A 16,967-nucleotide genomic window follows, 5' to 3' on the forward strand; every position below is an offset into this window, starting at 1 on the left:
AGTCTAATATGATAGCTTGCATGAAATTAGAGGCAGGCAGTATGCTTTCTTGCCAGTCTTTAAGAGAAAGCAAAACCACTGAGTTGATGGGGGGTCTCTAACTAAGCACTAGACTTTTCTAGAGTAAACAACTTCATTTTAGTTGACTTACCTAATTCAGAAGCTAGGCAATTCAGGCTTGAGAAGCTCATTCAAAACAGAAGAAGGTGGAAAGCTTCTTTTAGTCTTGTGGTCTGTGAATAAAAATAGATGTGTGAGTCTGTTCTGCCAGTTTTTTCAGTGTCTGGAGAGCGTGTGTGGTCCAAACCCAACTGACTTATCTCCTTAGCTACAGCTAATGTTGTCTTTGTTTACTGGATCTGTTAGGTTTTAATACTGGATCTCAGTGAATTTTTCTATATGTTTCTAGAAATTGTAATATAAATTACCCAGTTGTTAGAAAACAGTTATAAAATACTGTTCTAATGACTTTGGGCTTAAGCTGCCACCTCAACTCAAAATTGCCCAAGCCATGAAGAACCCCCTGGTTCAGTGGGGTATCACTGCCTGTCTGTGAACACCATGAGCTGTAAACATGCAGTTCTCTGCTTAGCCATGGACTTGGGGTTAGAAATAACTACATCACTCACTTAAAATGGGTGGGTTGAAACCAGCCTGCCCTGCACTGCAGGCAGAGGGAGGTAGGAATTTTGCTCTTTCATGTGCTGCTTGTAATTTCCTTGTAAATGAAAAGTAGCACCTAATCACCAGCACAGGCCCTTTGCCACCTCTGCCTACAAGACAGTCACTGGCTGTTTGAGTGGCTTAATTGAGAGAGACAAGTCACAGGGAAGGAGATGATGCCTTGCTCCCTGCCAGTGCTTTAGAGATCCTGATTTAAGCAGCTGGGTTTTGTTTTGGATTTTGTTTTGGGTTTTTTTTCCTCCTTGTGTCAAATGTTCCATGAAGTAAATTTTTTATCAGTGACTCAGAGCAAAGGAAAACTTCAGATTTTTGTGATAAAATATTAGATGTCTGGGCAAGCCTTGAACCTCAAATGGTTTTCTGCCTTATCCAGTATGAGATGTCAGTGTGTGAGCCTCTAGTTTTGATTACAACACGGAAAGCGTGGGCATAGGAAGCAGTAGATGTAGAATTAATCATTTTTGTGACTTTGTTTAAAGAAAGCCCAGATATGGGAGTAGCTGTGTTCTGGATCAAACACTTTCTAAGCCACAGGTGACCAGAAAATTAATTAAAAAGAACAACAGAAAAGATTAGAGAAGTAAACCTGCAGAACTTTGTATTTAAACAAAATGGCACAGGCTGCTGTGGCCTGAAAGGGATGTGCATTAACAGCCATTTATTTGGGAATGTGTGACCCTCAGGATTTAAATTCAGGAGATAGTCTTGTTCAGTGGTTGCCCTCAAAGACTGGGAGGCAGGACTGCTGCAGAGTGTATCAGGAGAGAAGCCCCTAAGCAGAGCTCCTGCAAGTACCAGGGCTTTGCCCCTGGATGCAGTCTCCTCTTTACACAGGTTGTGTCCATAGCGTGAGTTATACCTCAAAGGGAGGATAAGGTGGCTGCTGGGTCCTATGTTTAGAGAGGGTCTGGAGCCCTTTCAGTGAGAGGTGACAGTGTCACATTTCTGTGACCGTGTTCTTCTTACTCATCTCTTACTCAGCAGAGACTGTGAGGAGTTCTGAAGGGATAGTCCTGCCTGGGGGGAGATGGAGCAGCGCGTGTGCTGCTGTGTGGGGATACTGCTGGGCAGGAATCACTCAGGAGGGTCCCCAGAGCAGCCCTGCTGTGCTGGCACAGTACCCTGTGCCTGGGTAAATTAGCCCTGCCTCTCAGCTTGATGGCTGAGGGTGGGAGCTGCTCTGTGCTGACACAGCAAGGCTGCTTTTCTTGCAAGAGCTAATTATGCCGCTAATGTGCAGATCTCTGCACCTCCCTCCTTTGCCAGCTTCATACTTACTCTGTGGGGTCTTGTGTGTCTAAAGCAAGACAGGCTCAGAAAGCGTTAGATATACTCCTGCTAGCAACAGGTGACAAGGGAAATGAAGTAGCTCAGAGTACTGAGCCTTGCTGAGCAGCACCAGGACCAAGGTGCTTTCCAGCAGCTCATGAGAAACTCCTTTAAAACCTTACAAACCTTCCTGGCTGCCTGGCCTATTTACGGTCCTTGTCCTTACCCCTAATCCATTTCAGAAGATGTGTTTCCATTTTGATTCAGAGGTTGCCCAGCAGGACATTTGTCTTGGTACACAAGACAGCTGTGTTGACAGTCTCTGCAGCCGCAGGGCATTGGAGGCTCTCTGCAGTCAGATGAGACCTGTACATGCTTCACTGCCTCAGCAGTGAACTGAAACAACCTTTGTCTGTTGGGGATGATAGGAAGTGATCGTGTTTAGAAATTTGGTGGTCACTTTATGAGATCCTCCAAAGGATATATAAAATGCAAACCCAAATGAAGGTCCAGGAGTCTGTTTCACTGTAGCAGCTCGTCAGCCAGCATGAAAAACAGCTTGGTGTTGGAGAAATCCCTCCAAGAAATGCAAATGATTTGAAGTTAACTTGTAAAAAACATGTTGAGTAATTTTTATATAATGTCTATCCCCTGGATCCCTATCCAGCATTATGGGTTTACAGTTGTAAATATGTTTTCCTAAATGCTTCTTCCTTTGTGCTGTGTGACAGAGGTAAATATGCAGCTCTTCATTTTTGAGGAATCCTAGGAGTTACTGGTAATAATAGCAGATAAAAGTTAGACAGAAATGGGATTTTTAAACTGCTAGCACACCATTTAAAATGCACTTTGCACAGCAATAGCAATGACCAAATCCCTGCTGAATACTATCCAAGAGTATCCTACGGTGTGTTTATATTCATGCAGTGTGACACTGCAGTTAAGTCTGTATTGATTCTATTTTTTTCAATATCTCCACTGAGCATGCAGTGTAGTAGTTATAAGGACAAGGAGCGATGTGTTGGACTGGCAGCCAGATATATAACCAGAGATCTTTTACAAAACATTCTGTCATGCTGCTTCTCCTCGAACAAGTCAGAAGCAGATTCTGGTGTCATGGTTCTTGCTGCAAATGCTCTTCCTCCAGCTCCCTTGTGATTACATCAGTGGACCATTTGGTTTAGTATCTCAGATGATGTCCACAGCTGTGTTACTGGAGAGAGAGAGAGAGAAAGACAGACAGACTTTAAGGTAAATGGGTTTAAACACACTTAATAGGTAAAACATGCACTTTACACTGTACTTTTTAACTAACAGACTCTCAGTAAACATCCTGGAGTACTGACAGAGTGTAAATAGTCATTTATAACTTGACTGCTTCTTGTGAACCATAGGGAGTGCATAGGTAATAAATATATACAGATCCATGGTACATAGTGCACAGTAAATGGCTGGTAAGTTACTGGATGTCACAGGTATCTGCACAGTCAGAATGGTTTGAGTGCTTAGGGAGGCCAAAGGTTGTGAACGTGAGACACTGCAGTTTGAGAAGCCATTTATTTCCTCTGCCACTTGTTGCAGTTGTTTCCTTCTGCTTATGATGATTAAGTCACCCTGCTCTGGTCAAGCCAGGTCAACCACAAACTAGTGACTGTGCTGGAGAGCTGCTTGGCACAGCCCAGAGCTGCCAACATTTGAATATGGCAGCATGGAATGGCTCACAGTTCTCTGCTCCAGCTTTGAACGTTGGAAAGGTGATAGGATGGGGCAGAACCTCTGTTCAAGGAACAGACAAGGTGAAGTGTTGTTCAGGTCTCCTCAGATGCAATCAAGATGGATGAGATACTCAGAACTGGACTGGATGGGACCACCCAGACTCACCAGACAGTGCAGGATGTGCCTGGCACTGATCTCTGACGTGCCAGGAAAGCGCTCGGGGGGGGCTACAGGCACAACACGCTCCTCTAATGAGCCTCAGGAAGATCTCAGGGCTGCAGGTAGTGAGCCTTGTGAAAAAGCACTTACACATCCCACACCTTATTAGTGTCCCATGGAAACACCTTTCCCTAACAGTGCCAGCTCCTGCCTGCTAAGAGTTTCCTTATTATGTGCTTATTATGAGCAAAGGAGGCCCAGCTAGCACTGAAAAGGAGAGGGGGGTGTGGGGTGGGAATCTAACCATATAAATGCCTGTAGTTAATTTCCTTTTAGAATAGCTGTGCTCTGTAATTACACTGCTGAAGAAGCCTTTCTTCTTCTGAGTTCACGTGAAAGCTGAATGGTTTTATTCCCCTTGGCTTCAGTTCAGTCAGCATACATGAAGTGGCAGAGTTTTTCAGTTCCAGTGCAAGCCTGAGTTAGAAGTTGGTGGGTGGGTGCCTCAGAGTGGAGGAAACTATTAAAATGAAGCCATTTCTGAAAGGGACAGCTAAATTGGGAGTAGGGTTCATGTAACCCCACCACCAACTAGAAGTTTGCTTTGAGAACCCAACTCACCAACACAGGGTGCCAGTAATCCAGGATTCCCAACATACAACAACTATGAATAGAACAAAATACTTTGGTAGGAGGTAAGTAGTGCTGGCAAACTGTTAAGAATATATACACAGGTTTTCATTATGAGGAAAGCAGTGTATAAGATAACCCAAAGTAATACATCAAAGGAGTCGGGTGGGATTTGCTCATGGAGTTTTACTGTTGATAGAGATTCTCAAGGAAATTTTGAGCACTTTACATAATCTGCTCTGCAGGAAATGTAGCTCTTCTAGTGATGCAACACCAACCTTTTAAAAAGGAGAAAACAGAACTCCATGAAGCAAATAGGAAATGTCTTTTAATTTGCCACATCCAATGTACATCTCTAATGTACGCTCAGTTTTGCAAAGGTGGATGGTGTTTTTTGAGCCCTAATCTCAGTTTTATTGCACAAGAGCTCAGGAACAAGGCAAATCAATGCTTTGCTGGACATCATTGACCATCTTTTGCCTCCTGTAGTTTCTTCAATCAGTTTTGGTTAAAAGGAAAAAATGTTTGTACCACAGTGCAGAAAACTGGAATGCTTTTTAAGAAACTGAATTGGGATTTGGTGGGATGGATATTTTTGTTGTCTCATCCTTCTGTACCAACTGAAGCATTAAATGCATTTGATTACAGTGCCATGCCAAGTCATGCCCCCTCTTCCAACAGGTCATGTATTAACTATCTCATCGTCTCTCCATACTCCTTATCCAGTCTATTTCTCTGCAATTATTCCTTGCACTGAAATAAATCATTACATAGCCTTCCCTCTATGCAAATACATTCTACATTCTTTACAGTTTTTGTGACTCTAAGCTTAAATCTTGTATGAGTTACGTGCTATTTTCTCTTTAATAGTTAATATTTAACCAGATGTCATTAGGTGTGTGTTTGGTCTGGGTTTGGAGGGATAAATGTTTTCCTGTAAATCAGTTTTTAAATCATCTGAGCACCGAAAAGTCTGGCAAACAGTGCCTGAAAGAAGAAGAATTTGTGCTTATTTTGGGGTACAAAGTGGCAGGGATGAAAGGGGCAAATCACAGTTCAAGTTGGATATATGCTTCATTAAGTTTGTTCTACTTCATATCATTACAGAGGTTCAGCAAGATTTAAACCCATGGTTTTGGAAGGAAGGGTCACATCTGTAGTAAATTATGGTCTCTCTTATTTAAACAGTAGCATTGTTATAAATATTTTCTTTCTGTACTTGTTTCATAAGCCAAATACTCAACATTTCTCTTACTCTTTTAAGCAGCCATGTGATGGGCTGCCAGGGCTGGTTCATCATTTGCCTTGGGGAAGACATTTTATAATACTGCAAGATAAAACATTGGGAGGCAGAGGTTTGACCTGTGGGAAGAAGAGGTAAGGGGTTTGCAGAGTCTCTACTTATAAATTGAGGCTTGAATAGGAGTACAGCATGGATTGCTGATTCACACATAGCAGAGAATTCAGGCAGCCCTACCAGTAAGGGGAAGAGAACAGGCTATTGCAGTGATGCTGTTTCTGAGTCACTGATTTAATTCATTTTCAGTGCTCAGGGATTTTTAGTCAGACCTAGCAAATTTCCCCTCAGTGTTTTCTATGAAATGTTTCTGTTTGGATGTAGGTGTAACTGTGGATGAAGCTGGAAGGGAGTTCTGATACCAAGGCTTTCAGTGCTGGATCTGCAGGGTCTGTTCTTGTTACAATGAACTTGTCACAGCAAAGAAAACAAATCCACACAACCTCTTCCTGGGAGAAACAAGGTTTTACTGGAGAATGTAGTATTTTAGGGCAAGGCATGAGTTTATGTAGGCTACTCCTAAATACCAAGTACATAAGAAAAAGTGGCCAGGAATATTGCAAAGGTCAACACTTGGGCCATTGACAGGTTTTGGGGGGTGCTTTTAAGCAGCTCCTGTGATGTTGGTGTAGGGGGTGATAATTTGGACCTGCTAATGTGTTTTCTGCTCAGTCCATGTACCCAGGAATGTACAAGGCTCCACAAAGCACCTACAAGAGGCCTGTTGAAAAATGGATTGTGTTCACCCCAGGCAATAAAACGTATTCCTAGAGTGAGTGTGGGTGATGTAGCTGAGCTGGGAGCTCACATGCTCCATTCTGGGCTCTGCCCCTGACTCAGCTCTGTTGCCTCGGGCTCTTGAGGGCGTTACCTGGGTTCTTAATTCTCTCATTAGAAAATGTGGAGGTTATTACTTGCTTATTTCCCCATACCAGCCTCACAGGGGGGTTAGTTAATGATCATCTGTTAATGTGTGGAAATAAATGCTGTAGAAGTGCTGAATTAGTAGTAGCCCAGCTCATACAGGGATGGGAGGGCTGTGGGTTGGTAATCTGTAGCTTTGATTTACGGGATCATGCGGTAACATTAAGTAACTGCTTTAGGAAGGTGCCTGCAGAGCACAGCTTCCCTGTCTCCAAGGTGTACCCCCTGTGCCCCTGATACTTGTAAAGTGCTTCAGAGCCCAGGGCTGGGATGCTGCACCAGCACAAGTCCGTGCACCCCCACATAACCCAGGTACAAGCCTTTCAGAGCACGCAGCACTTGATGGGAGTATTATGTTCCCAGCTCCAGTTCATTATCCTCTCTCATTAAGAAAAAAGTCTATTGATTTCCTTACACAGACACCCTGAATGTCTTCATCCTGCTCAGCTTCCTGCCCTGGTGTTGGAGGGAGAAGTACCACTCGACCCTGCACAGCGCGGCTGCCGCCTGTTGCCGTGGCCGGTGGCTGCAGGAGTGTGAAGCCCCCGCTCGCAAGAGTTAATTGTTTCCAGCCTCTGGCAATCTTGGCCTGGTCCTAGAAATCCATCTGGGTGCTGGTGGCTGCCAGGAGCCTCCCTCTGGCCCGTCATGTGAGCAGTGTAAACAGGCCGGCAGCGCTGCCGGGCGAGTGGGAGGCTCACCAGTGGGCCAAAGTTCAGCGGCTGCATGGCGGCCCCGCGGCAGCGCCGGGGTTACTGCCGATCACCCCAGCTGTTGCTATAGCAAACCCATTGCATAACGCTCGCCTTCAACCAGAGCACGGAGCAGCAAAAGGCTGAATGGTAAAGGTCGCTGCGTTCGTACGGGCTTTGTTCCTTCTTGCCAAGTCCTGCTCAGCCTTTGCAAAGGGAGTTCCGAGCATAGTTCCTGGCCGGGCTGCTCTGGAAGCCTCTGTGGGCTGTCACTGGCTGCCTGGCCTAGAGCTTGCTCATGGAATCATCTAATTGGGCCATTCACACGGACGGGGCTGGCAAGACAGCGCCTGAGAGTTGCCTGCACAAGTAGAAACTTCTGCATCTCAGTAAAACATGTGGGATCAAGCTCACAGCTAAGATAGGTGTTTAACTGCTTGATACAAGGAATAGAGTAACAGAGTTTGCACCCAGGTAGAGCTCAGGGCACCAGAGTGTCAGCGTGACAGAGCACACCATGACTTCAGGAAGGAATGCTGCCAGATCGCTGCATAGATCAAATGGATTGTGGGTGGTGGTTGGGGGAGGCTGAGGAGTCAGGAAACCTCTTTTTGGATGGAAGTGGTATAGAGAAGCTGGAATTGTTGCGACATGGGAAGCTGCATTTGGAACTGGGCCACCTCGAGGTCTCTGCTGAAGTTGCATCTGCATTGACATAAGTTTTGGCATGAGGAATGAATGTCCATGAAGTGACTGTGCTGTGCTTTCTCTTCCTAGGTGATTCATTAAAATGGCTGTGGGATTGATTTGGCTACAAGCATTTCTCCTGAGGTTTCTGACAGCAGTTTATTTGTTATGTGGAATAGACCAAGGTCTATCTCTTTGGTAGGAGCAGTTATGCTTTTGGCTCCCCTTCTCTGGCCGGTGCCATTAAGTCAGCGACAAAGCTCTGTATGACCTGCATGGGCTGGACCAGAACTGCAGCTTTTGTTTGTACACTATGGGGTATTTATCATGCCAAGAGCAAACAGATTCCATACTAAGGTTGTGATGAAGTGGCACTTGGTTTATTTGGCATACACAGGTTGTGGTATTTTGGTCATTTGCCTCCAAAGGATTTTGCTGGCTACTGTGAGAGACTTTTCTGTTCCTTCCTCCTGGGTTTGTACCCTTTCCACTGCCAAGTCCTGGGCATGTTATGAAGCACGTTATGATGTGTGTCAGGAACTTCACGTGCCAGTACTGTAGTAAAAACTTAGGCAGGAAGAACCCACTGCATTATTTCCCTTCCCCTGTCTGCTTCCTGCTGTTCTGCCAGGAGAGTGAGACCTCCTGCCCAGCAGCTTGAAACTGGAAGTCTGTCCTTGAACCAGTGATGCCAGGACATGGGTTCTTGGTGCATGGGCATGTACCCTGTGCCAAGCTCTGCTCTGCTTGGCTGTTTTGTTGGGTTTTTTCCAAAGCATTTTACAAAACAAAGTAAATGAGGGTTAACTCCTGTGAGTTCCTCAGGGTCCAGGCTTTGCTGGTGATTTCCATCTCAGTCTTCACACATAAGTTTTGGTTGTGGGATTGCTGGGCCTTTTGTTTTCACTCAGGACAACTGAGGCCCCAGACTGATTCCTAGACACATCCAGTAACAGGAAGTGAGCACTGTGCTGAGCTCTTCTGGGAACTGCCCAGGCATTCCGTATAGGCCTGACTATGCTCATCCCTTCTAGTACAGATGGTGCTTTTGGGGAAATGTGGTCTGTATTCTGTTATTGTCTGAAATAGCAGAGTGGCCAGGGACATCCCAAAGTGGTAAGTCCCAAGGAACCAGATGTTAATAGAGGCAAGTCCCCTCTTTTTGGTTTCAGGTCAGCTCCTCTGGGAGCTGACACAGACAAGAGCAGATTGTGCTGGGAATGTGGAGCAAAATTCCAAAGGCCACCAAGGGCTACAGCCTGTGTGCCCTGGTCAGGCTTTCCACTCTGCATTTCCATCAAGTATCTCTAACACCTCAGGAAGGTGTTCAACTGAAGTGCTGCTCCATGTAACCTTTGCCCAGCAGTTGTGCTCTAAGATCCCAGGCAGCTGCATGCTTGAAGATGTTTCTCTTCTAAGAGGTCTGCAGATGAGTTTCCCAGATGTTGATAATGAGTCTGTTATTTGTCAGTCGTTTGGGACAAATAACAGCAATGCACTTTGCCAGCAGATATCCAGAAGAAGGTTGGTGAGTTCCTGTTTTCCTGAACTGGGAGGGACTTTAATGGTCTGCTCCCTGCACACCTCTCCACCATGCGCGTGGAACTGACTTCATCTCACACTGCAGTATTGTCTGCTGCCCAAACCACATTTCAGTGGGCCAGAAGAGGAACTGCTGACTCATAATTCAGCATGGCAGCCCCAAATCTCAGGAGACTACAGAATTTGGCCTCTGCCTGATGCTTTCAGTGAACTCTATTAATGGCCCCCAGCACATCACACAGAAGTCCAGCTTCTTTAAAATGAAAGGGGAGGCTTCTTGCCCAGCACTTGGCAAGTCCCTACTGGCAGTCAGCACTGCTGGAAGCTGCTGGTTGTGCTTGCAACAGGCTAAATGATGTCTGGCTGAAAATGTGCTGCTGATGTGGGATCTGGGAGGCCCTCTCAGGTGATGGGCACACAGTATTCTGGCCATGTAATGGCTTTCAGGGAACAAAAGGCTGTAACTGGCCTTGGCACATGGTGTGTGTGCGACATTAATGCAACACAACCACGACTGGAAATTGGAATAAAACGTAGCATAGAACTTGAGGGTGAAAGGTAAGGGAGGGGACTGCTGTATTTTTAAAAGAATTCCCTTTAGGGACTTGAACTCAATTATTTTGTTAGTGCCAGCCTCACCAGGGATCCAGACAGACTCTGTGGCTCTGTGTGGTTCTTGCAAATAGCTCCTTGTAGATTTATGCTGAAATTCAAGTTAGGGCTTCTTGGTGTGACTACTGGAGTGAATGAACTGGAGGCCCCTCCTTCCTGTGGCAGTGAATTCAAAGCTGTGCATGACAGCAGGGTATTGAGCACACACCACCTTGTGTCATTAATCAGTCAGTGATCATGAGTCCACTGAGGTGTTCCTCAAACTAGTTCTGAGCAGCACAGCAATAGTATCAGTGTCACACACGGGGTGTGACGTTCGCATGTGGCACTCCCAGGTCAAGTTTCTCCTCTGTCAAGTCATGGAATCACCGAGGGGTTTGGGTTGGAAGGGACCTTAAAGATTATCTAGTTCCTACCTCCCTGCCATTTGCAGGGCCATCCTCCACTAGAGCAGGCTGCTCAGAGCCCCATCCAACCTGGCCTTAAACCATCAGAGGTGTGCAGCAGAGTTGGGTCAGTGCCTCGTGCTAAGTGCATGTCAGCTGCAGACGTGATCTGCTGTGTGAGGCCAAGGATCAGATGTGGGGTTGTAGATGTGTGCTGGAAGTGCTGTTCACCAGTGTGACCCTACCAGAAGTCGTGGTCCTTAGCTGCAGCATGGTGACACCTCGATACTACGTGCCCAAAGCAAGGTGTCTAGAAGGGAGCACACCCAAACCCTTATTGTGGGGTTTGGCAAATGGGGTCTGTGTTGTTAGGGAATACATGGCCCAGGTGTCTCAGGTTTCTGTTGTGCACTGGAGAGTTGGGGAACTTTAAACTAAATATTGCTGTGTTTCAGCTAGAAAGGAAATTGCTCCCAGGAGTATTCCCAATATTTGCAGCTGGAAGGAAAGCAGTTTGTGATGGCATTTGATTTGGAAGTCCATTCGCTTCTAGGGTTCAGCCCCTGAGGAAGCCAGAACTGCTCCAGAAGGTGTTTTCCTTGTTGCAGAGTTTCTCTGCACCATATGGGCAAAGCTGGTCACCATATTCAGCATTCTGGAGCTTCAGGCAGTCTGGTTTGGGCCAGGCCTCTGAGTCAGGACTAAGATGTTGAACTTCATCCAGTGACCTATGGGAAAACAATGCAGGAAGGGACAGGTTTGGGGTGTTCCTGGTACCCAGGATTGCCAAGACATGCATTTGAGATTTTCATCTAAAAACCAGGGAACAGACACAATGCTTTTCTTAGAAGGATCTCAAATTTCTCTACATAGGTATGAACATACAATTATTTCCATGTCACAGGCATGAAGCTAGGAAAGCTGTGACCAAACAGCAATCAATGCAGAATTAATTTCTTTCCTGTCTTGCACAGAAGGACCTTATGCCCTCTCCAATCTAGTTTTTAAAAGGAACTTTTAGAAACTAGCTTTGGCCACTGTAGTTTCTATGCCTTTCTGTTCTCAAAAGGCACTATCAAATGTTTTTGTTTAAAGACACTGAATATGAACTTGTTCCTGCAGAGCTTTGTGCTGTAATTTATCAACAAGGCACCGAGGCACAGACGTCAAATGAATACCAGATTTCAAATTATGATAAGCAATTGTGTCATCTCTGTGAATAGACATTAAACTCTGCTGAGAAATCATCAATAATTCATTAAAAAAAAATAAAAGAGCACAGGGACATTTGGGTAGGTCTTTGCAAACAACAGTCCTGTGTTCTGTAATAATTCCTTTGAATTTCAACGCAGAGGATGCTTTTTCCTGAAACAGAAATACATGGTCGTGCCCAAGTCAGAAAAGTTTGTTCCTTGGAGATCTAATTACCATTTACCTTTGGGGAGCTGTGGAGGTACGTGGGATATGATCTGTCAGAGGAGCTCTGGTTTTTACATAGCTCAGTGGGGAAGCTTGCACAGCTTGCCCAGGCTTTCGAGCAGGCTGCACAGAGCGCTCTCTGCCTTTGTGTCCTCTCCTGTCATGCATAATTCCTGCCCAGTGTGGCCATATCAGTGATGTCCACACTTCCCTGGCATCTAAATGTATTTAGTTACCTTTGAAATGTCTATAGGGTATGTCCAACCTTAGACATTACAGAAGTTAAGGATGGGAGGAAAGGATTGTGTCCATCCTGCTTTTTTCCCTTCTGTGACATATTTGATACATATTTCAAGTTTCAATGTCCCAGCCATTGACATTTTCACTGATTCTTTTACCCTCTATCTATACCAAAACATAAGATTTTAATTTCTACTCTTAAAATACAAATCTCAGAATAGTTTGGGCTTCTTTACTATGAGGAGAAGTAGGAAGCTGCTGGTGGAAAAGTTTCAGCTTGAGCTTCTCTGTTGTAGGTGGCTTGTGATTTGGCAGTTACCATCCTGGTTTAGCCCATTTCTCTCCTAAACTGGACATTGTTATATTCCACCAAGCACAGGGCATCTGTTGGCTGTGTGACATGATGTTGCAAGGTGCTGATCCTTTGTCTCAGTGGGCTAGTTTCAGACGCAGCAGAGCTGTACATGCAGCCTAACAGCAAGATTTCCCTCCTGGCTGTAATTGGCTGTTACAGGAAGAGAAATTTATAAATAGTTATTAATGTGAGGATTTAGAGGCTCTGCTTCAAGATCTAGGGCTAGCCTGCCTTAGCTTATCTGAGCACAATCTCAACAATAAAAATTCTGTGCTCCAGTTTAGAGAGCATGAAGTAATTTCTGTTTACACAGAGTTTTCAATTACTTTGATGCTGTGATACAAAGGTCACTGCTTGCCTCCAGCCATCACATGGCTTTCTCGCTAATCGTGCCCTCCCATCGTTCTGTTCTGTGGGATCTTTTGGGTTTTGATCCAGTTTCAATTGGCCAGATGTTCATTTCATACAGTTAACTTGATACAAAGGGCAGCCTTTGTTCCAGAAAAACACATTGTGGTCATTGTACTCAGCTGGGAACCTAGTGCACAGCAGTTCACCTGTTTCCTATGTAACCCACCATCAATCTACCGACCTTTGTGCTGATTGAGTGTGGAGCTGTTCCTCTGGGAGAGGGGTAGGGAGGAGAAATTATGCAAAAGCGTTTCCTGGTCCCTGGCCTTGGATTGATTAGGGTCATGCTGCAGGATAAAAAAGCGATAAGGAATGGGAAAGCACTTTCATCTTGGCCCTTTCAGTGTGCACTGGGATGGAAAATCATGTGAGTACCTGGAAAGTTTAGCTCTGGTTTCTTGGAACGTGTTAGTGGAGACCTAAACATCTTCAAGAAGGACCCCTATTGCTACCTAGAAAGCCTTCCTATCAAGGAAGGTGCTTGCCAGTCCCCCTCAGGGTCGCTGTGGCACGGAGAGAGGCACTGCTCCATAACCCATCTGGGGGCCTGGGGATCACTCGATTCAACAGATGTCAGGAGGGACAGATCCCAAGGTTATTCTAACAGCCAGTGTCCCATTTGCTGTTTGTTAAGCCACGTGGACATTGCATAGGCTAACCCTTTAGTTTAACTTAACCTTTAGAGCAGTCATGAGAGCTTAGTTCATGAGCAGAATAAATTCCATGGCAGGCTTTGAAAGGAAATTGTACATGGAAATGCACTGGCTGTTGCTAAAAGATCTGTGGAAGATGAGCAGTGGAAAATTGGACAGGCTTTGAGCAGTATATCATGTAGGAAGGGTGTAACTTGGCAATAGATATCTTTGAAGGATTTTCAATCTCTATCTTGGCCAAAAGAGACCTTCCAAATGACAGGAATCCAACCATCTTGAGCTCAAATGTTCCTAGAAAGATGACCCTACAAAATTGTTCAGGCTACTGCCAGGGATAGCATTGCTGGCAACCTGCACGGTGCTTTCTGATGGCCAAGGCTGAGGCATAAGAGGAGCTACACTCCACAGCCCACAGCAGGCAAGAGGAGGAGGCCTGCAGAGGAGCTGGCACCATCCAGTGAGTTTTAACATTTCTTTTGTTCAACCAGCTGTAAGATCTGCACAAGGTTGAGTGTTGGTTCAAGGTGCTGGTGTGATTTGCTGTGGCCCCCTTGTAGCTCTGTGGTGGCTTCTTATGCAAACCTTGGGAGGGGAACTGCAGATGCCAGGGTCTGCTCAGCTTGGAGAGGAGGAAAGCAAGCAGGCAAGGAGGAGTAAACCAGGGGTCTTGTCTGGTTCTCACTGCCAGCAGTGGATGGTTAACTAGAAGGGTACAGGGATTTGTTTTCAGAACACAGTGTTTCCCATGACTGGTCCTGCTGAAATCAGGAATCAGAAATTATCCATTTCTTTCTCTCTCTCTGGTCTATAGATCCCTTGGCACAGCTCTAAACTCCCTGTATGGTGCACAGCATGACTTTCACTGCAGACAGCTGGGAAAACAACATTATTCCATTAATTTTTATTGTTTTTCTTTCCTCCTCGTATGCATCTGCCTGTTTTCCCCTGGTCAAGAAAGGCTGCACCCAAGCAGCCACCTACATTCAGTATCAGTCATGCAGAATGCCCACAAACATCCCTTCCACACTGGAATAGTTGGGTGGAAATAAGGCCAAGTGACCAAACCCCTCTACCCTTCCCACCAGCACCCCCCAGCACTGTGACCTGGGGCCTCCAGTGCAGGATTTATATCTTGGTCTGTCCCAATGACTGACAGCAGAACAAGGATGTCTCTGGGGCAGAGGACAGGAGGGTGGGTGAGGAACTGGGTCTGCTGGAACAAGCTTCAGTCTGCTCCAGGGAATGTGCTAATTTTCACTCCTTATAGTCCTTTATCACAGCCCTTCGACCTTGAGCTCAGAGCGTTATCAGCCTTAGCAGAAAGGCACAGTGGAGAGAACCCTTTCAGTGCTGAATGTTTCTGATGCCAAGTCCTACAGGTAGAAACACAACACAAGCAACTTAGTTCAGCAGTGCAGCAAGTCAGTGGACTTCTCAGGCTTGGTGAGAACTGATTGATGATATTAGGAAAGACAGTTTGGCCTGAATAGATGATTTGGTGAGCTATCCCAAGTTTGTGTGCCCCTGCAACGTTCCTAGGGCATGCAGAGACCTCCTGTTTGCATTGCTGTGCAGTGCATGTGGACTTGTTCTCTTAGGCACCTTTTCATCTTCACCTGGACCCAATTATTGATATGGAGAGCAATAGCAGAAAGTTACTGGTCTCATGCTTTGTGGGGTCCCTCCTGTCAGGGGAAGGCTTCATTTTTCCATTTTACATAGTACTATGCAAACTCTTACTGGGAGGCAGCGATTTCCTGGAGCAGTCTAACCTGATGCAGTGCCAGTTCTGCTACTGACCTCTCTGAGTGGCTTTGGGCATGTCATTTAACCTGTGTCACATCTCGTGTTTGCAGGATGAGCTAAGAATACTTCAGTGGGCCATGGTGGCTGTTAATGCCTGTGGAAGTGCATGGGTGCCTTGTGTGGCAAGATCAGCCTCTCTGGCTTTGGTGCCTGACAAATACTACACAAGAAAAGGAATTCCTTTTTCTTACTGGGAGAGAGTGGTCTCTCCATGAGCAGCAGTAAGTGGGTATCAGTTGATGGGGTTTTTTTTGCACAATATTCCTGCTCAATCAGTTCAGTGTTCATGGAGTTAATTTGCTCATGCCTTCAGATTGTTTTGTTTCCAGGGATTCTAAACCCTTGCCTCCAGCTGTTCATTTCCATTGAAGGAGGGTGATCTTTATCTGTCTAAACTAGCTAAAACCTGCTCCACTACCGGCAGCCTTTTTGGAGACAGCCCAATAAAGCTGAGTGCAGTGGCTGTGACACCAAAGCCTCCTGGACATCATAAATTCCAAGCCCTAGGTTTTTTTTTCCCTAACCTCTCACTGCTGGAGCACCCCTCCTGTTTTAATGGGACTCCACAGCTCCATTTAACCCCTATCCAACAAGGGGAATGACACCTGCATTGTACGTGGCCAGTGAAGAATCCCTTTTAGATTAATTTACTACTTTAATATTACCAGATTAGGCTTTGCCATAAGCTCAGAATGTACTGTCTGAGGAACTGAGGCACTGCTAAGACTTGCACTTAGACACTGCTCAGTGTGCACGGTGCTGGAGATGGTTTAGTTGAAGCTTATTTTTAAAACACGCTCCATTTAAAGGTTGCTGTGACCTGGTGGGATTTCTGCTACCTTCAGAGTCAACAGGGCCTCCTCCCCTTCAAGCATGAGCTGTGGAAGTTTTTGTCTTGAGCTGATGAGATGCAGGTTCGTTAGGCTGATGGGACAGCCACCAGCTGCACCGAAGCATCTTTCCTGGGATGAAATTCACGTGTCTTGTATAGATCAGGCAAAGATGCTGCTGACACCAGAGGGAATTACAAACAACAACTAAAATTTCTCTTACTGGTAATACCACTACAGGGACCAGAGCTAGAATGTGTCCACTGCTCTAGAAAGATCTTCCCTGGTTGCTGGGTTTGTAACATCATGTTGTTTTGGCCTGTGCTGAACCAGAGTGCGGAACCCAACGGGTAAAGTGCTAATGGTCAGTTTGTACCTCAGGCTTTTCCTTCTACTACTGCTCCTGTTAACAGTCATGGGAAAAATTGTGGCCAGAGGACCTCTCATGAAGACCCAGGCTGAGCTTGACTTTGGGATGTGCCAAGGAGACACATTCCTGTTGTGCTGTTGCAGATGTTCCCGTCCTGGCTGGCCGGGGAGTCAGCGAGGCCTGGAGAGTGTTGGGGGGGAGTAGGGCCCTTGCTCTCTGCTGCACACAGCTGGACCAGTTCAGATCCAAACCCCTGTGTCTGGGAGGAGGCTGTGCAGTCGCTTT

At 45.8% G+C, this 16,967-nt stretch overlaps 1 protein-coding gene across 1 annotated transcript in view; it reads left to right on the forward strand.

The window, feature by feature from the left end:
* Window positions 1-16,967, forward strand: part of PIGL (phosphatidylinositol glycan anchor biosynthesis class L) — a gene marked incomplete at its 5' end in the record, with an annotated part of 59,806 nt that overhangs the window by 20,557 nt on the left and 22,282 nt on the right. The window lies entirely within an intron of this gene.

This window comes from Gallinula chloropus (genome assembly GCF_964237585.1).
Source record: "Gallinula chloropus genome assembly, chromosome: 19".
NCBI classification, from domain to species: Eukaryota; Metazoa; Chordata; class Aves; order Gruiformes; family Rallidae; genus Gallinula; species Gallinula chloropus.